The following is a 12727-nucleotide window of genomic DNA, read 5'->3' as shown; positions in this document are numbered from 1 at the left end:
GTTACAACAAAGATAGGAAGAGCTTCTCCACGTGGCCTGATCCCGGCTCTGGGGAGTGCAGGTGGGGCCTCTGCACTTTGGTCCATGTGTAAGCTGAGGTGAGAAGCTCAAGCCTGGGCCTGATTGCCAGCTGTAATTGCCGTCTTTCCTCCCCACCAGACTCCGCTGCATGTAGATAATTTGGGAGGGCTGGAGGGGAATCACAGATCACATCCACTTCCTTTCATTTTCCTTCACTGCTCGTTTTCCTGAGGAACAACTTACTTGTCAAGAAAGGGACAGGGTCAGGCCTAAATCAAATTTCAGAGTACTCAATTTTTCTCTTCCATCTGTCCCTCCACCTCACTTTCTGAGTTGCTTGCTTATTTCCTGGCTTCCCATTTTTCCACGTGCCCAATAGAGATGGTTGCTCAAATTCTCACTGCCACGTACTACCCTTTCCTCATCAACTGTCCCACTACAAACGGACTCCTTTTATCTTGCCCCACCTTAGCACCCACTGTGGGTCATCTAGCCAAGTGTTAGGAAGAAAACAATGTAAAGAAACTGATTTTACAGTTTGCATTTTATAAAAGGAAAGTTACTAATCTAAATGAATTGATGGATTAGATCATTTGAGGACCATCACATATATTGCTGTGGCTGAGAAGAGGTGATCCCTGAATGTCTAAGATCTGTGCTGTCCTACATGGTGGCCACTAGCTCCATGTGGCTGTTTAAAGTTAATTTAATTAGAAATTAGTTTCTCAGTTGCACTAGCAACATTTCCATCACTCAATAGCCATAGTAGACAATACAGATGTTGAATAGTTCCATCACTGCAAAAATTCTACTGGATAGCACTGCTCTGCATCATTGCTACTCAAAATGTGGTCCATGCACCAGCAGCATCCGTATCACCTGGGAGCTTATAGAAATGCAGAATCTCAGTCCATTCCAGCCCTGTTGAGTCAAAATCTTCCTTTTAATAAGATTTGTTGGGTGATTAGCCCTGGCCTAGATGCGTTTTTCTCTCTCCTAGCTAGGAGGGATCTGAGGTCTTTGAAGTTTCTCAGAATAGCTTGCTGTCCAACCCACTGTTTCCTATCCCTTCTCCAACTAGTCCCAGAAATGAGCTGAAACTCATTCATCACCCAGCTGAGTTTTCTTCTCAATCCTTATTCCTAATCCAGGTTCTAGATGAGCCCTACCTACCCAGTATATATTTTGGTTATATTTTGGTAGATAAGGTGGCACACAGGAGATTGGCCAACACAACTGGCCTCTCTCCAGCCCCTCACCCCACATCTAAGTCACTAACAATCTGCATTTGCTCATGTGACATTCTCATTTGTTCACAACTTAAGTCACAGGGAACATTTCAGAAGAATATGTACTGAGATAAGTAAAGACCGGGTTGATCTCCAACAACTTGTACTTCTCACTTTCGTTTATCAGTAGATTATCCTATTGACATAGTTCATGCTTGAGGACACATGCACACATTAAATGAATCATTAGGCATGCAAAAAAAAAAAAAAGAGAGAGACCCAAAATGATTACAGGTAAAGTGAATGCGTCACTAAGACCCTAAAAGAAGGCATGTTTTGCTAGACTAAAGTCTGGCTTTCTTATTATGCTAACTTATCCTGATTTTCAGATAGTTAATAATTCCTTAAAATAATGCCTGAAAAATAATATATTCTTGACCCTCAAAATACAAATTATTTAATTCTATAATAAGATCTGTCCGAGTGTGACATATGGTCAGTAAGCCTTTACTTAATTTTTACATAGTTATATAATTGACCAAAACATTATTGCCTAGAGATTCTTTAGCTAATTTTAATGAATAAAGAGACCACTACTTTAATCTCCATAGAAGTTATTTATAACAGGAATTGAGGAAGGAAATACCCATGCAAAACTATGACTTAGAAAATTAGAGTGGAAACGTCTCTACATCATTTCTAAAGTAAATGACCTATTATCTCCCACTGGGTTGACAACATAGTGGGCTTTTCTGTTGTATAGATGTGAATTCCTTAAAGATACCGCTTTTCATTAAGCTGTAGAAACATTACATCTTTCAACCTTGACATCTAGGATCTCTCCTGCTCGCTCCTTCCAAAATGAACTTACCTTGCATTTTTCAAATGCAGGTTGGATGAAACAATGGGTTTAGAGATTGATGATATTAGTGGCAGTTCTTTAAATCAGCTGAAAAGAGTAAGAAGTGAAGATTCCTCAATATTATTGGTCAATGGAATAGCTTCCCAAGTGGTTTCCAGAGCTTGGCTGCCATGCCTCTGCCCTCACTGCCCCACGCCAAGTGCCATGGGGCCTGGGGCTTGTTTCTCTCTGCTATGGCATCTCCCCCAGTGACTCTTGTATAGCAATCTCTGTGTCAGTTGGGGAATATGTTGCCCTTGCAATAGGATGCCTTTTAAAGAAACAAGCAAAACTTTAAAGAGGCAATGATTATTGATTTTTCTAATACACAAAGCATTCATTTTTATTGTTATTATTGTTTCCTCTTTATTTCCTCCAAGTTTTGTTGAGAGACATCTCCTTTAGAATAAAAAACTGTAAAGGTTTATTGTGACAGAGAACGGAGAGATAAAAAGACAGCTGGACTGTACCTATTTGTATACTTCTTTCTGTTATTTTCAGGAAAAGAAGTTTAACAGAGTAACTGAGGCTGCCTTAAACTCAGTAACGATGTTTAAGAAAAACCCCATATTACTAATATAGATGAACAGGTTAATTCCCTTTATGTAATTCAGATTCTATTTACATATATTTATATCCTCTCCCTCTTAATTTTGTATGCACTTCCAAGTTTTAGTTGGAAAAATAGAAACCAAGCCACTACTCAGACGTTATAAAAACTCCACATAAAATATTTCATTTTAGCTACAAGTTATTCATTGTATAGGAATTTATGAATAGTCTGGATATTTCATAGAACTGCATTTCAAGAGCAAGTTAATCAAACCTAAAGGAACATAGGGTTACTTTCTCAATGGATTAACGTAAGTTTCATACGCAGTTGATAATGCCACTGAAGTAGGATAATGCAGTTAGATATTCAAGCTAAAAAGGAAAACAAATATATTTTGTTGTCCTTACTGTTTGCACTATTGTTTGCCACTGCTTAGCCATATCTGTTTCTATATTCTAAGTATTAAGCTGATATGTAGCTAAAGATTTCTTACAGTTCTGGTAACTGGTAACTAGTGCTGTGAAAGGTTTTGGCGTTGTAACATTCCCAGTTTTGTGAGTTATATATTGTATATTGAAGATGACTAATAAATTGGAGTAATATATTTATCTAGAGCTGGGAAAATATAATTATTTTCAAATCTTCAAGTAAGTTGTATCGAATTTTTTCTTCCTCTTAAGTGAAATGAAAGTCTCAGTTTTACATTAAAATGTCTATTTATACAACAGGTTTCTCCTTTTACTGGTTTTATTAATTTTCATATTAAAATTTTTCTTATCTTTTTATACCAAAAAACTGGTCACGCTGGTGATTCAAACTGCCAAGATGTATTTTAGTTTGTAGGACTTCTGGCAGACAAAGTATTTAATAACAAACCAGCTTTGTATATTTTGTGGCTTTGGGGGCAAGTATTTTACCTTTTGAAACTCTATGCGAGGCAGTGCTGATATCAGCAAAGTCAGTAATAGACAGTATTACTCATAATCATCAGTAGAAGGTTTTTACAAGTTGTATAAATCAGTGCATTTATTTATTATGTCGTGAAATGTAATCTTTATACAAAATGCTTATGCTAGATCTTTTCTTTGTTACTGCTGTTGCTTAGAGTGTAACAGCTCTGTTAACGATTTACTTACGTACTTGAAGTACTCATTTCTGTCAAACAGATGCCCAGTTTTTTTCCGTGTAAAAATCTGATTCTTTACCATCATAGATAACTGAAAAGTAATAGGGAGTTTGTTAAAAAAAAAAAAAAATTCCATGTTTAAGATAAATATGGAAAAAGGCATAAAGCCAAAAATGAAATCACCAATATTAAGTATTTACTGTAACCAAGGGATTCATCATGCTATATTTTGCCAATATATATTTTATCTTCAAGTCAGGACTGCTTTTCTGTAGTAAATTTTCAATTTTTGTTGTAAAAGAGATCTCAGTTGATTATACTGCCAATATGACATTTGAATGAACATTAAAAATCTGGAACCCTCCAAATTTCACATACCTCCAGCTCTAGGTTTCAGGGTGTATATTTTTAACAGGTTTGCATTTGACTCTGGGCTGCTTTAGTCAGAGTACTTATGAGGAATAATGGTTTGTCTGTTTCTGTCAATTAAGTCAGTGAGATTTTAATTGAGTTTTGAATTCTTTCTGTTTGAAAATATTCTCTATTCAACTTTTAAAAAACTAAAAATGTTAAACATAATAGCACAACATGCCACACAGAATAAAATCACGTTTTCAAGGAAGAAAAATAACTGTTCTGATTTACCATGAGGCTGTGTCATATACCAAAGAAATCACTTTAATAAGCCCTAAATTCAACTGTTTTATTGGTTTACAGTGTAAGCAGTAGATGAAATGTAAGCTATTTAAGAACTATAGTAGAAGATTAAGAATTAATTTACTAGAATTTAAAAGACATAGTTTTATATTAATTTTATTGTTGCACAAGCAATTACTGAAGGCAGGAAAAAAGAAAATATATGAGAAACATTATATGGAAATTAAAGGAAAAAGGAGCTTGGTAATTGGTGAAAGTTTTGGAAATCAAGAGTTTGAACATAGGTATCTTTCAGTTTATATTATAAAAATGCAAAGCGTGTGAGATGTATGGTGAGCACAAAAAACCACAAAAAACAAAAAAAAAGGTCACACTGGTGAAGTCTGGGATTGTATCTGTATCTTTTCAAAATAACCAGTGAGTTTAGGGAGCCCATTCTACTGTTGAAATTTGGAAGTCAATTAAGCAGGTAGTTTGGATAACCTGATCATTTGTGTTTATTACATGAGGCAAATGTCTGTATTTTCTCAACTTAGTAAGTGATGTAGGGAGAACTAGTCAGAAGGGCTTAGCAACTTCCCAAAGAAGAACTCTGGTACATGTAGGTCAGACCAGACCGTACAGAGTAAAGAGACTGATTTTCATGAACCTTTCAAGGCTTAGAGGCTTGAAATTTGTTAGCAAGGATGGATTTTCCTTTCATTTGAAACAATAAAAAAGTATTCAAATTTATAATATTATAAATAGCTAAATTCTGTGATTCTGGAGATGGGAATATGGTTTAGGTTTATTGGGTTCCTCAACTGACTTTGGCGCTGGCTCAGTGTGTCCTTACTACGAGCGAGATGTTTTGGTGCCTTGGTTTCCCTGATTAGAAATGGCACACAATATGATCAATTATAAGTACTTGTTAATTTTTCTTTTACAAAAGGAACTAGCTAAGTGTGAATCATACTTAAAGTTACTACTTCTTTCCCACTGTCGTTTTAGATGTGTAGAAAAGCTTCCCAGACTTTATCCCATCACATGAAAATTAAAAGCCCAAATTAATATCCCTTTCTGTTCATTTTTAAAATGAGTGAAGTTACATTAGTACTATCAGCACCAGAGAAGGTTATGGGTATGTTCATCTGTGTACTACAGGTTCATATTATTCATTTTAGTATAGGCTAAAAACTCACTTCTAAAATCTTCAGAAATTTAGAGTAACTTAATTTTTTTACACTCACCCCAGACAACAATTTTATAAATATATATATATTTTTAGCTAAGACTTTCACATCTTTTCTTAGATTAACTCCCCAAAGAGGAAAATGTCTCTTTAAATCAGCGTTTTTAAAAACGGAATACCGGACTCCCTTACCTTGTTTTACTCTGTGACGTCACTTACTTTCTATACTAAGTGAATTCTAAATGGTTTCCTTGCTGTTTGATCTGAAGCATGCATCACTATCTACCTTCTTTGGCCATGGAATGGTACTCTCTCATGCAAAGTACCTTCAAAACTTCCTGTAAAGAAACTAAGCTAGAGATTGTCTTAATTATTACCATAATGGAAATCTAAGTACAATTAAGGGGAAAAAATTCGAACAACCTAGTTAAAATTATTAAATATAGATAAGGGTAAATGAATATTGACTTTATTTTTCCCTGACATTTGAATTCAGTCACTGTCTGATCCTTGACTTAAAGATTTCCTTGCGGGCTTCCCTGGTGGCGCAGTGGTTGAGAGTCCGCCTACCAATGCAGGGGACACGGGTTCGTGTCCCGGTTTGGGAAGATCCCACATGCCGCGGAGAGGCTGTGCCCGTGAGCCATGGCCGCTGAGCCTGCGCGTCCGGAGCCTGTGCTCCGCAACGGGAGAGGCCACGACAGTGAGAGGCCTGCGTACCGCAAAAAAAAAAAAAAAAAAAAAAAAAAAAAAGATTTCCTTGCTAAATTTGGTATTTATTTACAACATTGGAGCTCCTGCTACATCCCCCTCCCCTAAAAATGCTGGAATTTTAAGAGGGTGTAAGCTGCATGACATAAGGGAAGAGACAGATTCAGAGCTCATTTGCATATATTTTGATCTGTCTTAATGGCACAACTTAGTTTTCATAATAACAGATCTCTAAATGATGATTCCAGAATGATTTGGTACAGTGATGGGAAAAAATTATTTTTTCTGGAAATTTGCTTCCTGCAATGACCTGATATACAGTTGACCTTAGTATAATTAAAATTAATTATCATTTTAATTAGACCCTACCCTGTTTACAGATTTCCATTTTGCAGCAATTTTTAAATATACATAATGATGAGCATGAAAGAATTGCAAACTTGAGCAGTTCTTTTGTTTCCTTGCCTCGCCTCCTTTTACTTGAAAAGCTTTCAGAAAGCTTTTGAGAGATGACACAGTTCTCATAGCAACATTATGTGATTATGTTTTTCTGCCAAGACACTCATAAGCTAAAATATGGAACAAAACACTGGCTTAACTTAATCTTGCTTTGGAATTGTATAAGCCAAAGCCTTTTCTATATCAAAGTGGTTTTTTAGTATTTATACAGTTGCATATTTTATTTTTTGTCCATCTCAAAAATTGAATTGACATTTTATGTTGTATTTCTAATTAGTTGCAGTAAAGCAAAGCGCTAATGCCTTGGTTCAGACTTTTATCAGTACAAACCTTTACCATTTTTCTCTCCTATGCTTTAAATTTTTTTTTAATTTATTTACTTTATTTATTTTTGGCTGCATTGAGTCTTCTTTGCTGTGCGCGGGTTTTCTCTAGTTGTGGCGAGCAGGGGCTACTCTTCGTTGCAGTGCACGGGCCTCTCATTGCGGTGGCTTCTCTTGTTGTGGGGCATGGACTCTAGGCGTGCGGGCTTCAGTAGTTGCAGCATGCAGGCTCAGTAGTTGCAGCACATGGGCCCTAGAGCACAGGCTCAGTAGTTGTGGCGCACGGGCTTAGTTGCTCCACCGCATGTGGGATCTTTCGGGACCAGGGCTCGAACCCATGTGCCCTGCATCGGCAGGCGGATTCTTAACCATTGCACCACCAGGGAAGCCCCTCTCCTATGCTTTTGCCAAAGTTTTTCAGCGACCAGTTTTCCTACCTTCATTCTCCCCTGCCTCTAGTCCATCTTCCACATGGTTGACAGATTGGTCTTTTTTTTTTTTTTTTTTGCGGTACGCGGGCCTCTCGCTGTTGTGGCCTCTCCCGTTGTGGAGCACAGGCTCCGGACGCGCAGGCTCAGCGGCCATGGCTCACGGGCCCAGCCGCTCCGCGGCATGTGGGATCTTCCCGGACCGGGGCACGAACCCGTGTCCCCTGCATCGGCAGGCGGACTCTCAACCACTGCGCCACCAGGGAAGCCCCAGATTGGTCTTTTTAAAACACAGATTTGTTTTGTCATGCCCCTGCTAAAAATTCTTAACTAGACTCTCCCTCCTTTACAGCATGGCAACCTAACTCCTTAGCGAGATGGATAAGGGTCTCCATGACCTTGCCTCTTCCCACCATTTTTAGCATTGTCACCCACCATTTCCTCTAGAGACCTTTTGTAACCCAGGAGTTTGGAACTTCTCACAGTTCAGTGCTTTGCATAATCACATGCTGTAGATCAACTCATTCAAGACTCAGTTCAAATTTTACCTTCTATGACACTCTACCTGACTTCCCAGGCAGGTTAAGTATTTCATCCATGCTCCATAGCCTCTTGAAACTTCTTCTATTAAAATAACATGGCATTTCAATAATTCAATATATATATATCACATTTCAGTAATTCAATATATATATATATATATCTGCTTGCCCACAACTGGATTTCTCTTTGTAGTCTCAGTGTCTAGCTAGCACGTAATAGGACTTTAATAAATGTTGAGTGAATGAAGGTAATATAGGGCCCAAACTTCTTTGTGTTTTTATACTTTCACAAATGAACGCTTAGACTTCCCTGAGAGTCCACATGAGGGGGATGTGTATTCAGAAGCCCGCATGGACTCTGGGAGAAGCAACAGAAGAGAAACAGCAGGGAAGAGCAGTTGCTTTGTGAAGGATAATCATTTGTTAGCTATTCATGAGAAATATTTACCAAATCTGAATTCTTGTTTCTAAAATTGAAGCTTAGTAAATTTTCACATAACTGCCAACTTCTTCTTATTCATAATCCATAAATATGCCCTAAAGATGATCTCTCTCTTTGGCAGGTATTCAGTGTATACAATCTACATAAATACATGCACTAATTACCTACACAAAATAATGAGACTTGAGAAAGAATTTTTAAAAAGGTAATGAAAGTGTAATTTTCTGAAAAATAGTTTTCAACCAGAGATAGAGACTGAATTTGTGCAATATCAGGTCATCTATAGTTAATGATTATTTCATTTTTTATTATGCAAATATAAGAAGGCTTGTTTGCCACTGCTATCACCCCATATAGAACATAAAGACTAAAAACTATTACCTAAGGGTTTGTTTTCTCTTTTGTAATTCTATAAAGGCGTTCTTCCATGTCTCCAAATTATGATAAAGGTTAACATAAAAAGCCCTATATCGGAATTCCCTGGCAGTCTAGTGGTTAGGACTCTGCGCGTCCACTGCAGGGGGCATGGGTTCGATCCCTGGTCAGGGGACTAAGATCCTGCATGCCACCTGGCATGGCCCCGCCCTAAAAAAGAAACAGCCCTTTAAAGTCAATAATTTTAAAAATTAAATAAATCCAAAATTTGCATGTAATTAAATGGCCTCTTATTTCACTCACTTAATAGATATTTTTCTACCTGCTCTACACTTGACCTTTGATTAATGCTGGGGATACCAAGAAAATAAGACATAGCTCTTGTCTGAAAGAGTTCAAGTTCGTTTTCATGATGATTCTTCTACAGTTTGTTTAAGAAATTGGGAGGACATGTTTTTAAATCAAGTAGTATTCCTCAGATTTTTTCAGGGAAGTGGTCACCTTCCACCCAAAACACTAGATTCTGTGTCATAAATAAGTAATCCCATTCTTATGTCCACAGTTTTTGTATTTTCAGGTCAACCACAAATAATTTTTGACCATCACTTGTCAAGTACATCTTTCATCAATCCTACAGAACCCCATTTCCACAACCATAGGTGCTATGTGTGATCCAAGTGACTAATGAGTTTGTAGGACACAAGTTCAATTTTAAGTCCATTTTAGGAAGGCATGTATCCTCATTAATGACACACACACCAAAATATATGAAGTATACATTGGGAACCCACAGTAGAGGGGAAAAATAAATAGTGCTTTCTGGTATACTTCAAAGGCTCCACTTGAAGTTATGGGTTGATGTTTCCACCTCAGTTATTTTTAATGGGGAGTAGGGAGTAATACTACTTAACAGGTAGCATACTTATCTAAGCATATAGTAAATCTACTACTGGTATTTTTGTGTCACAATGCACTGATATATAGATGAAACAAAACAAAAATATGTGAGTTATAAAAAGTTAACTTCTCTGAATATTTATTGATGGTTAGGCAATTGGGTTCCTTTATGAGAAGGAAAAAACTATTGTCGATCAGTATGGAAAAAACCTTACTTGTATGTACATTTACATTTTGATAGGCATATTTGGAAGTCACCGTTTTCCATCAGTATAAAGTATCAACCATTTCTATGTTCTCTAGCAAAAGGAAATTCTTAGTTTGATAGAGCTTTACTCTTCGTTCGATGTTGTAAAAGGACCACAAAAGAAAGAGGCTCAGAAGGCTGGACACTTGACCGTCATATTCAGCACATTCATTCTACCTTTCAATAATCAGTCATGGGACTTCCCTGGTGGCACAGTGGTTAAGACTCTGAGCTCCCAATGCAGGGGGCCCAGGTTCCATCCCTGGTCAGAGAACTAGATCCCACACGCATGCTGCAACTAAGAGTTCACATGCCACAACTAAGGAGCCCACGTGCTGCAACTAACACCCGTCGCAACCACATAAATATTTTTTAAAAAGATAATCAGTCGTGATTTACCTCCTATTTATCATCATGTTGAAAACCTAACAATATTGTTCCTTTTGTCCCTTGCATTGCAGAAGATAGTTGGGATCTAGCCTTTGCCATATTATTTATAGATAAGAATTTACTACATTTTGGTAGTCTGTTTTGAAACTTGTATCTGAAAGATGGAGATCCTATCTATTTATTACACAGTGGGCTCTGTTTGCTGCAGAAAAGAGTGAAACTTTAAACTGCTTAGTACACTTGCCAGTGAAATATACCTGACAGAGCAGAGGTTATAACTTTAGCTCTAATGACTTTTAATAATGGTAAGAAAACGTGAGTTTTGTTTGTTTACATGCTGTTTACAATGGCATAATTTTTAAAATATATACAATTGAGATATTTATTGCATACTATTTTAAAGATGTTTTATGTGTTTTCACCTTTGGAATATATTGTTACAGTTCCTTATACTGATAATTTGGGTGGCTTTGTTAATGTAGCTAGTAATTTTTATGACTACTAAGTGACCAGGTTTCTGTGCCTTTTATTGTGGGATGCATGATTATGTATTTATTGTATGAAAGTCACTGATGCGTGTATTTTTGTACTTTGCCGAGAGTAATGGTTGATCTCGATGTACATGATGATGAGAGATGCCTTTTCCAAAGGGCACTGCCTTGAGATCGTCCTTCTCAAATAAAAAGAATGCATTTGGACAATGTGTGAAGTCTCCATTCTTTTTGGTTGGAATCCCTCTTTTTTTTTAAATTAAACCTTTTATTTTGAGATAATTGTAGATTCACATATAGTTGTAAAAAAATAACAGAGAGAGAGAGAGAGAGAGAGAGAGAGAGATCCTGTGTACCCTTTACCCATTTCTCCCTGGTGATGACATCTTGCAAGCCTATATATAGTACAATATTGCAACCAGGATATTGACACTGACACAGTCAAGATGCTGAAACATTTTCTCATCACATGGACCCATAACAAAGATACCTCGTGTTGCCCTTTTATGACCACACCTACTTCCCTCCCACCTCCACTTCCCACCCTTAACCCTGGGAAACCATTAATCCATCTCCACTTTTATAATCTTGTCATTTCAAGAATGTTATATTAATGGAATCATACAGGGTGTGACTTCTTTATTTCACTCAGTCTAATTTCCTGAGATTCATCCGGTGGTTGCATGTATCAATAGTTTGTTTCTTTTTATTGCTGAGTAATATCCCACCCGGTGGGGGAATTCATGGTAAAAACATAATTCGATTTATCCTTAATGAGTTCTTGAAGTTCACCAATAAACACTTGTTCAGAACCAAATATGTGACAGGTGTTGTTTCCAGTGGAAGTGATCTATGAATAGTCCTGTCTAGTGAGAAAGAAAGCTTATTGTAACACAGAGTGTTATGTGCAGTGATGAAAATCTGCAACCAAGTATGTGGGGAGCAGAGAGGAAGGGAGGATTTAGAGGAGGTTTAGGGGCACCTTCCTGGATACGTGACCTTGAGTTGAGTCTTCAAGCAGTTAGCCAGGCAAAGTGTGTGTGTGTGATGCAGGGGTGACAGTGCAGCAGAAGACAGCGAAACAGCATGGTGGGTACAGCTCGGTGTTGCTGAAGCATGAAAGGAGTACAGCAAGAGACCGGAGATGGAACTTGCGTAGGTGAGGGCAGAACAGTGCAATCAGATTTGACCTCCGTGGGTGGAATTGACCTGCAGAGGACTAAGGACAGGAAGATCAGCTGGAGGTCTAAGAAACAGATAATGAGGGACTTCTTTTTTTTTTTTTTTTTTTTTGCGGTACGCGGGCCTCTCACTGCTGTGGCCTCTCCCGTTGCGGAGCACAGGCTCCGGACGCGCAGGCTCAGCGGCCATGGCTCACGGGCCCAGCCGCTCCGCGGCTTGCGGGATTTCCCGGACCGGGGCACCAACCCGTGTCCCCTGCATCGGCAGGCGAACTCTCAACCACTGCGCCACCAGGGAAGCCCTGAGGGACTTCTTTAGGGCAGTTTTAGTGGAACTGGAAAGGAGGGAACAGATCTGAGAAATACTGAGATGAAAATGGCCTGCGCTTGGAGACTGGCGGTGGATGAACAAAAAGGAAAGAAGAATTCCAGGTTTCTACCAACTGAAAAGGAAAGTACCTTGGTCAAATTCATATTCGGGCATCATGGGTTTAAGACGACTGTAGGATGTCCATAAGATACATGACAATGTTGGAGAGAGGCATGGGAAAGAAATACAGATCTGGGAGCCTCATCTGGTGGC

This window comes from Leucopleurus acutus (genome assembly GCF_964270905.1).
Source record: "Leucopleurus acutus genome assembly, chromosome: 18".
Lineage (NCBI taxonomy): Eukaryota > Metazoa > Chordata > Mammalia > Artiodactyla > Delphinidae > Leucopleurus > Leucopleurus acutus.
The sequence above is the reverse complement of the archived record's forward strand: the minus strand, read 5'-3'. Positions refer to the sequence as shown.